This window comes from Bombina bombina, chromosome 3 (assembly GCF_027579735.1).
Source record: "Bombina bombina isolate aBomBom1 chromosome 3, aBomBom1.pri, whole genome shotgun sequence".
NCBI classification, from domain to species: domain Eukaryota; kingdom Metazoa; phylum Chordata; class Amphibia; order Anura; family Bombinatoridae; genus Bombina; species Bombina bombina.
In genome coordinates, this window is record NC_069501.1 from 621,555,526 (window position 1) to 621,574,541 (window position 19,016).

The 19,016-nt window shown below is 38.7% G+C and overlaps 1 protein-coding gene across 2 annotated transcripts in view; it reads left to right on the forward strand.

The window, feature by feature from the left end:
* The first annotated feature begins 364 nt into the window (after positions 1-364).
* The window catches only part of LOC128651836 (PAX-interacting protein 1-like), a 91,840-nt gene continuing 73,188 nt past the window's right edge, over positions 365-19,016 (forward strand). Inside the window, exons 1-3 of one of the 2 annotated variants that reach the window (XR_008401193.1) lie at positions 365-511; positions 6,985-7,032; positions 14,184-14,249. The gene's annotated coding sequence lies outside the window, so the exon portion shown is untranslated. The remainder of the gene's footprint in view (positions 512-6,984; positions 7,033-14,183; positions 14,250-19,016) is intronic. The other variant, XM_053704816.1, reaches the window with a different exon arrangement.

Sequence of the window (19,016 nt, forward strand, 5' to 3'; positions counted from 1 at the left end):
GAGAGGATCACACCGGGAAATGTCAGCCGCCTTCAGAGTCTTGACAAAGTCCGAAAGAGCAGGACGAAACACGTAGATGCAAGGAGGGTTTGTCTGAACATCTATTAGTATTGTATAAGCCAAATAAAAACTGAGAAAGTTCTTAGTGACAACACCAAGCGGGGAGCCTACAGGAGGTGGAGACAGAGTTTCTAACCTAATCCTGCACGGATCTACTAACCGGAGTTGTTTCACGGACCTGTTTTTATCAAGGCACGATTATTTTATCTTCTTGTAAGTGCAATCATTTGTATGCTCACAATAAAATTGTGTTAGATTCACCTTGAGTCATGGATGCGCTCTGTGTTCTATCATTCCAGTGTATTCGTTGTCAGTGCACTCCTTAGTGCCCTGGGAGAAGTAGCAGCACCACCAGCTCAGCAACACAGGAGAAGTACCCAGAGGATGTGAGAATACCCAGTGGAAATAAGTTTACCGATACTTCATGGCTCTAGGAGTATGGTAAAAACTAGTAAGTATCTATGTCGAGCTGTATTCTAATTAATTTTATTTATTAAGTATTTTTCTGAGTGGACATATGATACAAAGTATTAATTGTGTATACAAAGAAATTTATTAACACTCGCATATGAAATAGGAATTTTAATTACTAATATATTCATATAGGAATTTTTTACAATATTTATTTTATTGGTTTGTAAAATTAACGGTACAGACAGTCAGCGCAGTAATTTAATTTTTGGTGTTTGTATAAGAGAAGAACCAATCTTACAGGGGGATTTGACCATTCACACTTCAATATAAATTGCTACCTGCTGATTCAAATACATGAAGCTTAAACGTACATCTCAATGGAAAATAGCAGGAGAAAGCAGAAACACGTTGCATTGTAACTTTAAAATTCATTTTAAAGTGCAACTTATGTTTACATTTCAGTAAGATATACCTCAGTATTGTATAAAAATGTATATATTCATGGATCTTAGAAATAAATTTCAGGTTTGTAATAAATTAAATAAATAACTGCATTGGTATATATAAATGTTTGTTATTTCAAAATAAATAAATTTTTCTGTGTTTTCCAGAAATCTAGTGAACATTACAGGGAAGAATCTGATGTGAAGACGATGTTTCTAAACAAGATACTATAAGCTAATATATAAATGCATAGATGTTGAGCCCATGTCTTAAACACTGTTGAGACATGTATTAATACATTACTATAATACGCATGTATATCTATGATATAGCATGTGACTAGAAAATTAATTATGTACCAGTATATCAAATGAGCTGATATACAGAATAAGTCAGATAGACATATGTATTTTATTGATAACAAGAGCAAACAGAAGCGCCACATGGCCTAGTATTGTCTGAATAGCAAATTCTAATGTGATATGTTACACTCACATTTGGTAAAGCACATTGGTAGTGCAAATAGAGCAGGCTGGAATCAAATAGTCACCCATCAGACTTGCCTCTGGCAAAGGATTCAGTAGTCTCTAAATGAAGTTGAGCAAAGTAATGCTAATATTGCCTATTATTGTTTGGCTCAATGCAGGGCTCAACAAACCCAGGAGCCAGGGAGCCACTGGCTCCTAGAAATTTATCCCTGGCTTTTTGAATTATTCTCCATATATCTATATAGAAATCCCACTGCCGGGTTCCTTAAAGTTTTTCGGGCTCCTAAATATTCTTACTGGCTCCTAAATTTTAAACAGATTTGTCGACCCCTGGTTCAATGAGTATTAATAGTAACACAAGAGGAATTGCACTCACGTGTGGTGAAGCACCCCTCTTGGTGCAAGTGTGATACATGATACATTGATCGTACACTGAGACGCTTACCACATAATTTCCCCTGTAGCGTGGGCATATAACTGTTGGCTTTACCAATTGCTGCCACACCTTATTTCAACAACAATATTTATCTGAAATCCTCTGATGTCCACCTTGTGGGACTATTCCACCTGAGCCTTGGATCCTCTTGGAGTGTATCCTGATAGACCGGAGACCAGTCTGCTGGGTGACTGTTTTAATCCCAGCCTGCCACACTTGCACCAAGAGGGGTGCTTCACCACACGCGAGTGCAATTCCTCTTGTGTTACTATTAATACTCATTGAGCCAAACAATACTAGGCCATTTTGGCATTACTCTGCTTAACTTCATTTAGAGACTACTGAATCCTTTGGCCAGAGGCCAGTCTGCTGGGTGACTGTTCGATTCCAGCCTGCTCTATTTGCACTACCAATGTGCTTTACCAAATGTGAGTGTAACATATCACATTAGAATTTGCCATTAAGTTGGACAATACTAGGCCATGTGGCACTTCTGTTTTCTCTTGTCATCCACAGATTGCTGAACTTGGATCGTGACCTGATCCTCCACAGATAGCTGCCTGGACCTACAACTACCCACTGTGTTTGGGTGTACCCATACACATATTTCCATTACTGGGGACTTTTTATCTAACAGTGTAACTATACAATAGGGGGCCCATTTATCAAGCTTTGAACGGAGCTTGTGGGCCTGTGTTTCTGGCAAGTCTTCAGACTCGCCAGAAACACAAGTTATGGAGCAGCGGTCTAAAGACAGCTGCTCCATAACCCTGTCCCCCTGCTCTGGACAGGCGGACAGGAATCGCCAGAATTCAACCCGATCGAGTACGATCGGGTTGATTGACACCACCTGCTGGCGGCCCATTGGCCGCGATTCTGCAGGGGGCGGCGTGTCACCAGCAGCTCTTGTGAGCTGCTGGTGCAATGCTGAATACGGAGAGCGTATTGCTCTCTGCATTCAGCGAGGTCTTGAGGACCTGATCCGCACTGTTGGATCAGGTCCCAAAGACCTTTGATAAATAGGCCCCAATATCTTAACTATATTTTCTGGTACTAGAATTGCACTGATCTATATCATTATATTTCATTTTATTTCAATTTCTATTTTATTGTATTATATTTTATTTTACTATCCATTGAGAAATTTTAATTTATACTATTTTGTTTGATATATTTTTTACTGGTATATTATATAATGGTTGAAATCACTCAAGGTCGCCCCCTATTTTTATATTTTGTATATGTTTTTTATTGATTGATACTACTGGTCCCTCATAAAAATGCAATTTTAAAGGCATCTTCTAAAATATAAGTGGTATACTCATGTTTGGTATCTATGAATGCATGCTAGATTATATTAGATGGGACAGATATATGACCGGACAGGTTTATTAATATCAAGAAATAGTGTATTTGATAAACATTTTTTTTAGATATTTAAACTGCAGCAATATTTGATGGTAAAACTATTTCTGGTTATCTACTGCCACCTATAGTTCAAAAATGGTATTACAACCAAAAGGCATTTGGCTACTCAGGGAGGTGTTTCCCAAAATAACCTATGAGATGTTCAGATCCATGGGCCAATTAGGGACAAGCATCGGTAAGGGCCTATACAATTCTGTGGGAATGATTAAAGAATAGGAGGAGGGATTCTTTATTTTGAATAAAGACCCACACACAGTAGACAAAGGACAGACTCACAGAAGCATAAGTTTTGGAGAGGAAAATACACAGGCTTTGTGCCAAGTATATTCTCTGCCATTTTGGGACACTTTCTTGAATAAAGGAAGATAACAATTTTGAGGCCTGTACCTTTGCGCATAGTGGATAAATCCTTCTTAGATGACCCACAAGAAGAAACTGATCAGTTATTTGGTAAAGTATAAGCTATATATATATATTTAAATCAAAGGTATTTTAACATTATAGTTATATTGTAGTTGTGATTTAAAAGGAGAATTTATTTTTATATCTAATATTAATTAGACCAAGGGTAGTAAGTATACTGGTATTAAATATTAATGTTTAGAAATAATTTTGTATATTAATATCATAAATTAATTACAGTTATTGCTATATATATATATATATATAATGTATATTTTAGAATTTGCCTTATTGTAGCTAAATAAGAGATCATTTCAAGTCAGACGTATTGGCATATAAATTGGCTGTTTGCATTAATAATATATACAATTTCTGATGTTTCTAATTGAAGTTATATAGAATCATTTGTGGGGTAAATAACTTAATTATACTTGTCTGAAAGTTATCTTAAATCTATTGAGACCCAGTAAGATTTGTGTGAAGTATCTTGGTATATTGTTTATCTAAGCACTGTGAAATTAACGGTCCATATTCTGGTATTTTATAGTGGTATTTTAATGCAATTCATTGTGAGTAAGGTTAATTTTAAAGGTATATTTTTATGATCTTTTGTAAAGAATATTGTAACGGAATAAGCGTGCATAGTTGATTCAAAGCTAGTCTCTACTTAATATATTTCGATGTGTTTATAAATTTAACTAATCTCAAGAATTTAGGAATAAATATTATTTTCAATTGTTTCGTATATACATTTTTATTGGAGAATATTTTAAAGAATAATATAAATAAATGATATTTATAACCCTGGTATATACTGACATAATATCTGGAGGCACCGCTAGAAGATTATTTTTATCATATTGATGTATCATATTTTGTAGTAAGTAGAAATTATTATCTAGAAAAAAAATGTTTCTTTTTGAAAAATTAATTTAATTTTTAAAAAATTTTTTTTTTATTTTTTATTAATATTTCAAAATTAATATGAGTATTAAAAAAAAAAAAATTCTCTTGTTGGTCAAAATTGTATTAGCGTTTTAATTTAACCAAATACTAAGCCAAAATAATAATGTCTGTTACTAGAAGTGAATCAAATGAATATATACTCAGTGTTGAAATATGTTTCCCAAAATTACCCCTTACTAAGGGCGATCTCCTTAAGATAGATGTTATAGGCCACATTAAAAAGAGATGTAATATTGTGGGTGATTTAAATGATTATATGGATATTCTTGCAATTAAGGCTAAAATATTGCTGTTGATGATGGAAGGTGGAATGAAAAAGTGAATTGTTCCAAGTATTATTAAAAACTAATCAACGTAAACATCTCAGAAATCTTGATGAACCAATACTCAAATCCTGGCCCCTTGTAATATGCATTATTGACAAATTGTCCTCACTCCTTTATAGAAAAGGAATTCCAAATACAGGGGCTAAAAGATGATATTCACTCATCACGCAAGTGTGAAGAGAGTTTAGAATTGGCCGAAAATGAAATTGTTACATTTAAGCAAGACATGGCCGCCTTAGATGAGCATAACCTAAATTTACTAGCCAAAATACAAGAGTTAAATAAACAACTTGCGCAAAGCCAGAAAGAACTTAGTGAACTGAAAAGGCTAACAATAATACACCCCTTTCTGCTAGCAATGAGGATAATGCAGATACTTTAAAAAACCTTAAAGAATTAATGAGAAGTGAATTACAGAACTTTAGGGAAGAATTTTAACACAGTTTACTGATTGGCTCAGAAATAAACTTCCCACATAGACAGTCACCTCATGTTTTAAATTCAGGGAACTGCTACACTTAAGAGGGGGAGGGCAGTGATTATAGTGAGTCAGAGGGCGGAGCCAGCTACCCAAATAGCCCCCTATAATGCTAATATGCGTAAGGGATCTCCCACAGTAGAAGGTCAGATAGGGAACGCTCCAACCCTAACAAGAAGGTCCCTAGGAAGACCCAAGATGTGTCTAATAAGGTATATGACACCCCTAAAATCTTAAATGGTGCAGTACCTACATTTTCCAAAAAGAGAACCACTTCTATAGTTGACCACTTAGAAACTTATGAGAATGTTTTATGCATAATGAATGTTAATAGTGAGCAATCAAAAATTAAGTTTCTGCCCTGGGAATTTGAAAGTGAACATCACAAATTCTTTGCTTCACTAAAGGATATGAATGTTCATTCCTGGAGTGAAACAAAACGGCAGTGCAAAAAGGAATTCGGTTTTTATCACACGACCGCGGCTGCTAAAGCGGCTGTATACGGTTTGAAATGTGGCGCGAAATCAAAGCCCAATTAAATTCCTTTCTGCACTAAAAAGTGCATACTGTATGGCCAAACATTACCCCAAATTTGAGAGCTCAGAATTTGTGAATTTATTTTACGAAGCATTGCCCACGCACATCAAGCTTAATTTAGTTAGAGATTTTGATGAACACTGCTCATTGGACTGGCTGATCAAAGAGAGTACAAAGTTATACTCTATTCAGCAGTCCGGTGAACATGGGGTTAAAAGAGAACCAAGGCCCAGCCCCAAAATTGTGGCAGAAACTAGGGTGTCAACTAGCCCCCTAAATTTTGAGTCTAAAAAGAAAACTTAGGCGGAAGTGGCCCGAGAAAACAGGCCTTCCCCACAAAGTTTTAACTCTGCCCCTCCCCCATCAAGGGCCGAGGTGCAGAGAGTATATACTCAAAATGGGGGGCATACCCAGATAAATAATTATCCCCAAAGAGATGAACACCCACAAGGTAATTGGTACCCCCGTAAAAATAAATACCAAAAGTGGCAAAAATAGTCTCAGGGTAACCAGACACCCCAAGTAAATAGTGCTCCCCAAGATATTAATGCTGAACAAGTTGAACCCCAAAGACAACCATGTCAAAATAGGAACAATAGCTATGATTCTGAGGGATCCAGGAATCAATACCCTGGGTTATCAAAAAATCGGTCCATGGGTAGAAATAGTTTGTCCAATCAAGTGAGCCAACTCAGTATGCAAGTCAATTATGTACACTATTTACTAATATGAGTTAAGCTTTGACGGTTCAGCACCCTAATAATCCTTTTTTAGGGGTACAGCCAGTGGCTAGCAGTGGGCCACAGGCACAGTCATAAATACTGCAGTACTACCTGAGAGAGAGGGGAGAGATATACCAGACAAAATGATAAATGTCAAGAATGATACTAATCATATTCTCTCCCTACAGAACAGGAACGGACGATTTAGCTGTGATGATGAGCAACCTCAGCCTGGAAGCTCTAACAAATCTCTTCCTGTTTTCTCCTAACCTTATTCCCACAGATGCAGCACAAAGGAACCCTGTCAACCCTATTACAGAGGAAAGGACTGGTAAGAATGAAAATTCTTCTGCATCATGTAATGTGGCGGATTTAGGTAACTCATGGTGAAGCCCACAGATATGTAATTATGCTAATTTTATATGTGAAATTGTAGAAATTGCAGGGAGATATTACGTATTAGCTAAGCTCCAGGATTCAGTTGCTAACCCTATCATGGGATTAATTGATACTGGATCTCAGGCATCTATTTTATCCCACAGGTTCTACACACAGCTAAATGAGTTAACACCCCACAAGCCTAAAATAAAATAATTTGATAGTTCACTAATAGGTGTTGGGGGTGACTCTTTCAAAGTCTACGGTATGGCATGGTAAAGCTAAAGCTGGTGAACAGGGTAATAAGACACCCTGTCATTATAGTGAATCTGCCAACTGATCATTTAATTATTGGTAGTGATCTCCTGAAGCGATTAAGCACCGTAATTGATTGCATAAATAATGTAATTTGGTCACAAGTAAATAGGCCTATTATGAGCGGTCCGATATATCTCGCACCCGACATAACTGTCACGTTGTGGAAAAGAAACCAGATGCTGTGGAGATTCATTTCAGGAATGACTCTGTACCTGAAATCACTATCCTACAAATAGATGATCAGACTCCCTTAAGCAGCTCTGATGGTAATACTTTTAAAATTTCCTTAGACAGCGATGTATTAACCATGTACCTCCACAAGGGGGACCCTAAATCCCCTAAAGGGGGAGATCATTCGCAATTCCTCGCAGAAATTGAGAAGGTTAAGGATGATTTATTTATCCCTATGCAAGTACATGACCTTGGGGAAAAAAACAAGTATGCGAAATTGAGCTTAAAACAGCTAGCTATATAAGCAAAGTCTTATTAGCACAGATAGCTGAACCTAAAGTGATTAAATATCTATCTCCCGAAGATCTCTTGGTCCATGACCTGGATGACAAGTGTGAAAGCTATAACATCACAGCAGCTAAGTGTTTATTATCTATATCCATATGTAATAAATCAGTGAAGCACTTGGTTTTTAGTTTTAAATACTCCCATAATCAAATATACATTGGCAATAATCTCTTACATAGATATGCCATACAAATAGATTTGATTAACCTTTGCCTTTGGAGCAAGTTAAAGGGGGACCCTGAAGTATTTCAGGATAAAAACGCAGGCCTGAAATCAAACCAGCAATTGCCATATGTTGTGAATATGCAGGTGTCTAATTATATTGTAATCCCTGCTGTGGCTGGCAAATTCCTCTTATCCTTACAGGTAAAAAGAGTTCAGAAATTAAAAACTTCTGAAACACTAATATGCATCTCCCATAGAATGCAAGATCTGGGTTTAGCAATAACCCATACTCCTATGGTAAATATTGGAACTATTCCAATACATGTTATTGTACATAACATGACCCCACAGGATATCACCTTGCCCAAGGGAACTACCATAGGATATGCTCTAGAATCCAGTTACTATACTTTTGGATTCTAGAATAATATAATTGGGCTAATACCTGAAGGATACCTAACTGAAGAACAATTAATAGAACAGTCCTTTGCATCTATGCCAGAGGGACTATTTACAATTCAGTCTATTTATCCCTTCAGCTCAGAGGAAGGCATCTATAAAATTGAAGAGGCCTCTCTCTAGTATTTGATCAGCCGATCAAAGAGCAAGAATACCCCAATACCCAGAGTCATGGGGGCAATGTAAATTATTGTCAAGGGGATCTTACCTCTAGGTTGGAAGAAGCCTATGAGATAGGACAGCCTGAAATCTTTCCAGGATTTCAGCAAATAGTCGAAGAGCAAATCTCCTTAGCTAATGGCTGTTCCAGTGATGATGAACGCTGACAGCTACGAGAACTCCTGATGGAGAACAAGGATATTTTTGCTAAGGATTCTTATGACTGTGGGAGTACAGACTTGCACATTGCAAGAATCCAAACAGATCCCAATGCACCACCTGTCTTTGTTATACAATACAGACTTCCTTTAGCCTCATATGATTCTCTTTTAGAGATCATAAGGAATCTGTAACAAAGGGGTATTATCCGAGAGGTGCACAGCTCTTATAACAATCCTGTTCTAGGTGTTCTTAAGCCCAATGGACAATGGCATTTGTGTGCTGACTTAAGACAGCTAAACAAACAAGTGTACATGTCTGGCTGGTCTGTGCTATATATTGACCAGTGCCTAGCACAGATGCAGGGATCCAAAATATTCACTGCCATTGATTGTGCGCAGGGATATTGGACCATAAAGGTACATGAGGAGGACCAGTATAAGCTTGCATTCTTGTTCCAAAAGGTTCAGTATGCATTCCAAAGGCTCCCGTTTGGATACATAAATTCAGGACATGAATTTGCTGTATTCATGCATAAGGCTATGCCTGATGCACTGGAAAGGGGGACCTTATCTTATGTTGATGATGTTTTACTCAAAAGCACAGACTTTGAAAAACACACCAGAGCTTAAACATGTCCTCAGCCAACTTAAAAGGGCAGTTGTCAAATTATCCCTACAAAAAGCTCAATGGTGCCGCTCTCATGTAAACTTCTTGGGACATGAAGTTACTTCTGAGGGGTTAAATCCTCAGAAGAAAAAGGTGGAAGCTATAATAAATTCTAAGAACCCAACTAACTTAAAGGAATTGAGATCATTTCTGGGTATGAAAATGTATTGATAATTATGCAGAATTAGCTAAACCATTGCTACTTCTTCTAAAGAAGGATTTGAAATGGCACTGGAGTGAGGTTCAAGAGACAGCCATCAGAGAGCTGAAGAGAAAACTCACTCAAGCACCTTGCTTAGCATACTTTGAAGGGGGTAAACTTTCTACTTAGAGACAGGTTACACAGATATAAGCATAAGTGCTGTTTTGTGCCAAAAGCATGATTATTTAAGCAAAGTCATTGCTTATGCAAGTAAAACTCTATCCCAGTAGAAATAAAATTTAGGGATTGCGAAAAAGCCCTCTTATCTACTGTATGGGCTCTACAAAATTTCCGCAGCTATATACAGGGCGAGAAAATTATTGTAGAATCGGCCCACCAGCCTTTGCTATATCTGCAAAGTGTGATATAGGAAAGATGGAAATTTGTCTAATAGCCGCATAACAGCTTGGACTCTTTCCTTTCAAGGCCGGCCTTTAGAAATTCGCTACAAGCAAAATAAAAAGAATCCAGTCGCACAGGGGCTTGCTGAGCTCCACGACTGTACTGCTAAGGATCATGGGGAAGAGTTATTAGAAGATGATTTCCTGGAGGAACAATTGCTTTCTCCATATAAAATATACAATGAGGACCAGTGTCAAACATCACCTTGGATATATGTTGATGGTTGTTCTTACCATGCCACTATTGATAATAAGCGCAGATTAGTCGCCGGCATTGGCATAACTTGGGCCAATAGATTCCCAAACATTTCTGTATTTTTCAACATTGGACCAAGATCCATTCAAGTTGCAGAACTAACTGCTGTTCTAAAAGCCATTGAGATGGCTATTGAACACGACGATATTCATGAATTTGTGATCATTACTCAAATTACGTGCGTGACAGTTTTGTTGAATACCTGCCAACTTGGAAATGAAATTGCATGCAGAAAACTAACAACAAACCAGTCAAACATGGCAAGTTGTTCTGCAAGATTGATAATCTGGTGGTGTTCAATGGGTTAACCATACACTGGAAGAAGACCAAGGGTCATTCCAGGATTATAGGGCCTGGTAAGGAAGGTAATGATCTTGCAGATTCATTAGCCAAACAAGGAGCCATAACTGGAGAACTCCTTAATATCAACCACTTAATGGGTGCAGTCCAGGTAGAAGCCATTACCAGAAACCAGGCTAAACAACAAAGTGAGCCTAACCTGGTACAATGGAGTCAGGATTCTCCTAGTGAGGACCTGATCACTAGTCAAAAGGAAGACCCCATTGTAGGCATCTTATATAAACACATAGAAGATCCTGAAAGCAACCTCATCTCAAAAGAGGACGGTATTGGCAAGGAAGATCTTAGAATCCTAATGAAATCCAAATCACAATTTAAGTTACAGGATGGTTTGTTAATTAGAACCTCCAAAACTGGCATCCAGCAATGGGTGGTACCTACAAAGTTCAGAGGTCTCATGCTTCAACATTCCCATGATGCTCCCACATCTGGCCATCGTGGTGCCAAATTAAATGAAATATTATGTAATTATGCCTTTTGGCCGCACATGTGGAAGGATGTTCAAACCTACTGTCAAGGTTGTTTAATCTGTTCACAATTTCAACCCACTGCGCCAACGCATAGAGCGCTATTACAGAAAAGGGGGATGGTAATGCCATGGTCAGATATACAGATTGATTTGATTGGTCCAGTGACTAGGTTATCTAGAGGTAACAAATACATGTTAACAGTGCACCTAACAATAGTGCAGAAACATGCGCAGCATTGCTCATCAACCACGTGTTTTGCAGATTTGGTTTACCCCAGCAAATCTAATCCGATCGGGGGACCCAATTCATTAGCTAAGTGATGACCAATATGTGGAAAATACTAGGGGTTAAAAGAAAGCTCCATATTGCATATAGAGCTGCCTCTACTGGTGGTGTAGAGCGTTACAACCAGTCCATTGTGAAAATCCTTCAAAAAGTTTGTGAGTGAAACTGGTAAACACTGGGATGTAAAATTACCTCTAGTCCTAATGGCATTAAGAGCAACTCCAAGTAGTGCTACTAAGATGTCACCTTTTGAATTAATGACTGGTAGACATATATTGTACCATACATCAGACCAGAACTTGATAAATGCTGCCAATACACATCAATATGTGGAGAACTTGAGGAAGCACCTGCAATATGCCTTTGTATTTGCTCAATGGAACATAGAAAAGTCTGCAACTGTCGCTAAAACCTATTATGATCTCAAAACGTCCAAAAAGGAATATGAAATAAATGATAGTTTATCTTTATAACTTTGGAAGAGATCAGGTTAAGGAGAAGACATTTCTTCCATCATGGAAGGGTCCTTTTGTCATTACTGACAAAATATCCAGTCGCCTATAAAATTTAGGATACCTAAAAATGATACCTTTATGGATAAATGGGTCCATATTAATCAATTGCGAACGTGCCATCCTAAATCCCAACTACAAGTCATAGAGGGAGAATGAAGTGTCATATCCCCAAATGCACTAAAGAAATATTGTAGTTTAAAGATGCCTAGTTAGCGAGCATGAGGGCTCAAAAATAATTCTCTTCATAGAACACTGTCTATGATGCATACTGTCAATACATTCACCAATTACTACTGACTTTAAAGGGATACTCAGGTCAAATTAAATTTTCATGATTCAGATACAGCATGTAATTTTAAACAACTTTCCAATTTACTTCCATTAAAAAAATGTGTACATTCTTTTATACAGGTATACCTCACTTTACAGCGCTTCACTTTACAGCGCTTCGCTAATACAGCGCTTTGTGGAGTTTAAGTTCAACCTCCAAGGATTTTGAAACAGTGCTGTAATCATAGTGAGATTGCGAGAAATGTGACTGGCACCATTTTGTTATGTTTAGTTCACTGTTTGCAACATTACAGTGCAATCTGTGTCTCAGTGCTATAATTTAGCAAAGTTTACTACAGTAATTGTCACTATTTTACAAGTACAGTTTTTATTGAATACAAATTGAATACTGTGCTGTGCTAGTGTTAAACTAAACGTAGCACTATTGCACCCATAATATAGGTTAGTTCAAACATGTTTTTAAACACACTAAAAACTTCCTTGTTTCACTTTAAGGCGGTTTTCACTTTACAGCAGGGCTCCGGTCCCTAACCCGCTGTATGAGCGGGGTATACCTGTATTTACACTTTTTGAGTCACCAGCTCCTACTGAGCATGTGCAAGAATTCACTGACTATACGTATATGCATTTGTGATTGGCTGATTGCTATCACATGGTACAGGGGGAGTGGAAATATACATAACTTTGAAATTTGTTAGAAAAAAATCTACTACTTATTTGAAATTCAGAGTAAATGCTATTGTATTGTCTTGTTATCTTGCATTTGTTGATTATGCAAATCTACTGTGTTGACTGGTCCTTTAAGCCAATTCAAATACATGTGTCCTACATATATTTATAATTGGAAGGGAGATTTATGTCAGGATATCTGCGAGTGTTATTAAATTATTTTTTTATATATTATATATATATATATATATATATATATATATATATATATATATATATATATATATATATATATTTATATATATAATACAAAAACAAGAATTCATTTTATTTGTCAAATTATTTGTGAGGCAGCCCCCTCTTGTTCTGAAACACAGTTGTGTAGAACAAAAGAAATAGACACTTGTAAAACTCAAGATGTCACTTTAACAGAAGATCCATCTTCTATGTAATAAAAATTATCAGGTAATGACCTCATGTGGAGATATACAGACATAATGTCTGAGATGGACCTTTTGAGGCTTAAGTGTATGCAGAGAAGAACCAATCTTACAGGGGGATGTGACCATTAACACTTTGATACAAATTGGTACCTGCTGATTTAAATGCACAAAGCTCAGACGTACGTCTCAATAAAAAATAGCAGGAGAAAGCAGAAACACATGTTGCATTGTAACTTTGAAATTCATTTTTAAAGTACAACTTTTGTTTAAATTTTAGTAAGATATACCTCAGTATTGTATAAAAATGTATATATCCATGGATCTGAGAAATGCATTTCAGGTTTGTAATAAATTAAATTAATAACTTGTAATAAATTAAATGAATAACTGCATTGGTGTATATATAAATGTTTCAGTTATTTCAAAATAAATAATTTTTTTCTTTGTTTTCCAGAATTTAGTGAACATTACAGGGAAGAATCTGATGTGAAGATGAAGTTTCTAAATAAGATGCTATAAGCTAATATATAAATGCATAGATGTTGAGCCCATGTCTTAAACACTGTTGAGACATGTATTAATACATAACTATAATACTCATGTATATCTATGATATAAGATGTCATTAGAAAATTAAATATGTACCAATATATCAAATGAGCTGATATACAGAATAAGTCAGATATACATATGTATTTTTCTCTTGTTAGTGTATCCAGTCCACGGATCATCCATTACTTATGGGATATTCTCCTTCCCAACAGGAATTTGCAAGAGGAAAAAGGGTAACTTCAGAAAGGGAATGGCGTGCGGGGTCTCCTGCGACTAAGGTATGTGCAGTAAAATATTTTTCTAAGGAATCGAATTGACTAAGAAAATACTGCTGATACCGAAGTAATGTAAGTAAAGCCTTAAATGCAGCGAAAGCGACTGGTATCAGGCTTATTAATGTATGTGCAGTAAAATAATTTTCTAAGGAATGGAATTTGACTAAGAAAATGCTGCTAATACTGAAGTAATGTAGTAAGCCTTAAATGCAGTAAAAGCGACTTGTATCAGGCTTATCAATGGAGATACATACTCTTTAAAAAAGGATGTTTAAAACGTTTGCTGGCATGTTTAATTGTTTTTTGAGGTACATTGGTGATAAAACTTATTGGGGCATAATTTTTTTCCACATGGCTGACTTATTTTCTGCATAAAAACAGTTAACTGAGGCTTCCCACTGTTGTAATGAGTGGGAGGGGCCTATTTTAGCGCTTTTTTGCGCAGTTAAAATTACAAAATGAATCATCCAGATTCCCTCAGCAGTCCCATGAATACTACAGGACATCTCTAAAGGGCTAAAAAGACTTCCAAAATCGTTTATAGGGAAGGTAATCCACAGCTCAGCTGTGGCAGTTTTGTTGTGTCTGTTAAACGTCTGTCGTTTTTTTTTTCTTTTGATCTGTCTATTGCATTAAGGGGTTAATCATCCATTTGCAAGTGGGTGCAATGCTCTGCTGACTTGTTGCATACACTGTAAAAATTTTGTTAGTGTAACTGCCTTTTTTCACTGTTATTTCAAATTTTGTCAAAATTTGTTTCTCTTAAAGGCACAGTAACGTTTTTTATATTGCTTGTTAACTTGCTTTAAAGTGTTTTCCAAGCTTGCTAGTCTCATTGCTAGTCTGTACAAACATGTCTGAAACAGAGGATACTTGTTCATTATGTTTAAAAAGCCATGGTGGAGCCCCATAGGAGAATTTGTGCTAAATGTATTGATTTCACCTTAAACAGTAAAGATCAGTCTTTATCTATAAGAATTGTCACCAGAGGGGTCTGTCGAGGGGGAAGTTATGCCGACTAACTCTCCCACGTGTCGGACCCTTCGCCTCCCGCTCAAGGGACGCACGCTAATATGGCGCCAAGTACATCAGGGACGCCCATAGCGATTACTTTGCAGGACATGGCTGCAATCATGAATAATACCCTGTCAGAGGTATTATCCAGATTGCCTGAATTGAGAGGCAAGCACGATAGCTCTGGGGTTAGACGAGATACAGACGCGTAGATGCTGTAGAGCCATGTCTGATACTGCGTCACAATATGCAGAACCTGAGGACGGAGAGCTTCAGTCTATGGGTGACGTCTCTGATTCGGGGAGAACTGATTCAGAGATTCTAATTCTAAATTTAAGCTTGAGAACCTCCGTGTATTGCTTGGGGAGGTATTAGCTGCTCTGAATGACTGGACACAATTGCAGTGCCAGAGAAATTGTGTAGGCTGGATAAATACTATTTTGCATACAAAGAGAGAAGCGCTCTACCAGGAACGAACAACAGCTCAGTGGCTTGTTCTATGGCGATTTACCACCCGGAAGCAGCCTCTTTTAGACCAGTGTGCTTTTCACAGAAGAAAACTTTCCTGAAGTATATCAGTCTGATCCCGCCAAGTAAGGTCAGTCCAGCCCCGAAATACCAGGCAATTCTCCTCTGAACAAGGAACATGACAACCCCAGACGATCGTTTCGGCCTCCTATGGGCCTCGAAACCAGACGTGGACTCCTTGCCCAGTGTACTTAGAGGAATGTGGCTGCACCTCACTGACGAGGCCCATAGGAGGCCGAAACAATCGTCTGGGGTTGTCATGTTCCTTGTTCAGAGGAGAATTGCCTGGTATTTCGGGACTGGACTGACCTTATATGGCGGGATCAGACTGATATACTTCAGGAAAGTTTTCTTCTGTGAAAAGCACACTGGTCTAAAAGAGGCTGCTTCCGGGTGGTAAATCGCCATAGAACAAGCCACTGAGCTGTTGTTCGTTCCTGGTAGAGCGATTCTCTCTTCGTATGTGGATAAATACTATGCAGTGCCGGTGAGTACTGATGTTTTTCCAATACCTAAAAGGCTTACAGAAATTATTAGTAAGGAATGGTATAGGCCCGGTGTGTCCTTTTCCCCACCTCCTATATTTAGAAAAATGTTTCCAATAGATGCCACTACATGGGTCTTATGGCAGACTGTCCCTAAGGTGGAGGGAGCAGTTTCTACTTTAGCAAAGCGTTCCACTATCCCGGTTGAGGACAGTTGTGCTTTTTCAGATCCAATGGATAAAAAATTGGAGGGTTACCTTAAGAAAATGTTTATTCAACAAGGTTTTATTTTACAGCCACTTGCATGCATTGCGCCTGTCACTGCTGCGGCGGCATTCTGGTTTGAGGCCCTGGAAGAGGCCATCCATACAGCTCCATTGACTGAAATTGTTGACAAGCTTAGAACTCTTAAGCTAGCTAACTCATTTGTTTCTGATGCCATTGTTCATTTGACTAAACTAACGGCTAAGAATTCAGGATTCGCCATCCAGGCGCGTAGGGCGCTATGGCTCAAATCCTGGTCAGCTGATGTGACTTCAAAGTCTAAATTACTCAACAGTCTAATTTTCGTGCCTTTTGAAATTCCAAGGCAGGTGCAGCATCAACTTCCTCCGCTTCAAGACAAGAGGAACTTTTGCTCAATCTAAGCAGGCCTGGAAACCTAACCAGTCCTGGAACAAAGGCAAGCAGGCCAGAAAGCCTGCTGCTGCCTCTAAGACAGCATGAAGGAACGGCCCCCTATCCGGCGACGGATCTAGTAGGGGGCAGACTTTTTCTCTGCGCCCAGGCGTGGGCAAGAGATGTTCAGGATCCCTGGGCGTTGGAGATCATATCTCAGGGATATCTTCTGGACTTCAAAGCTTCCCCTCCACAAGGGAGATTTCATCTTTCAAGGCTATCTGCAAATCAGATAAAGAAAGAGGCATTCCTACGCTGTGTGCAAGACCTCCTAGTAATGGGAGTGATCCATCCAGTTCCGCGGACGGAACAAGGACAGGGTTTTTATTCAAATCTATTTGTGGTTCCCAAAAAAGAGGGAACCTTCAGACCAATTTTGGATCTAAAGATCTTAAACAAATTCCTCAGAGTTTCAGCTTTCAAAATGTAAACTATTCGGACCATCCTACCCATGATCCAAGAGGGTCAGTACATGACCACAGTGGACTTAAAGGATGCCTACCTTCACATACCGATTCACAGAGATCATCATCGGTTCCTAAGGTTTGCCTTTCTAGACAGGCATTACCAATTTGTACCTCTTCCCTTCGGGTTGGCTATAGCCCGAGAATCTTTATGAAGGTTCTGGGCTCACTTCTGGCGGTTCTAAGACCGCGAGGCATAGCGGTGGCTCCGTATCTAGATGACATCCTATACAGGCGTCAAGCCTTCAAATTGCCAAGTCTCATACAGAGATAGTTCTGACATTTTTGAGATCGCACGGGTGGAAAGTGAACGAGAAAAAGAGTTCTCTATCCCCACTCACAAGAGTCTCCTTCTTAGGGACTCATAGATTCTGTAGAGATGAAAATTTACCTGACGGTGTCCAGGTTATCAAAGCTTCTAAATGCTTGCCGTATTCTTCATTCCATTCCGTGCCCTTTGGTGGCTCAGTGTATGGAGGTGATCGGCTTAATGGTAGCGGCAATGGACATAGTGCCATTTGCGCGCCTACATCTCAGACCGCTGCAATTATGCATGCTAAGTCAGTGGAATGGGGTTTACACAGATTTGTCCCCTCTGCTAAATCTGGATCTAGAGACCAGAGATTCTCTTCTCTGGTGGTTGTCTCGGGTCCACCTGTCCAAGGGTATGACCTTTCGCAGGTCAGATTGGAAGATGCCAGCCTTCTAGGTTGGGGTGCAGTCTGGAACTCCCTGAAGGCACAGGGATCGTGGACTCAGGAGGAGAAACTCCTTCCGATAAATATTCTGGAGTTAAGAGCAATATTCAATGCTTTTCTGGCTTGGCCTCAGTTAGCAACACTGAGGTTCATCAGATTTCAGTCGGACAATATCACGACTGTGGCTTACATCAACCATCAAGGGGGAACCAGGAGTTCCCTAGTGATGATAACTCTCAAAAATAATTCGCTGGGCAGAGACTCACTCTTGCCACCTGTCGGCAATCCATATCCCAGGCGTGGAGAACTGGGAGGCGGATTTTCTAAGTCGTCAGACTTTTCACCCGGGGGAGTGGGAACTCCATCCGGAGGTGTTTGCTCAGTTGATTCATTGTTGGGGCAAACCAGAGTTTGATCTCATGGCGTCTCGCCGGAACGCCAAGCTTCCTTGTTACGGATCCAGGTCCAGGGACCCAGAAGCGACGCTGATAGATGCTCTAGCAGCGCCTTGGTTCTTCAACCTGGCTTATGTGTTTCCACCGTTTCCTCTGCTCCCTCGACTGATTGACAAAATCAAACAGGAGAGAGCATCGGTGATTCTAATAGCGCCTGCGTGGCCACGCAGGATCTGGTATGCAGACCTAGTGGACATGTCATACTTTCCACCATGGACTCTGCCTCTAAAGTCAGGACCTTTATAATACAAGGTCTTTTCAATCATCCAAATCTAATTTCTGAGACTGACTGCATGGAGACTGAACGCTTGATTCTATCAAAGCGTGGCTTCTCCGAGTCAGTCACTGATACCTTAATACAGGCACGAAAGCCTGTTTCCAGGTAAATCTATCACAAGATATGGCGTACATATCTTTACTGGTGTGAATCCAAGAATTACTCATGGAG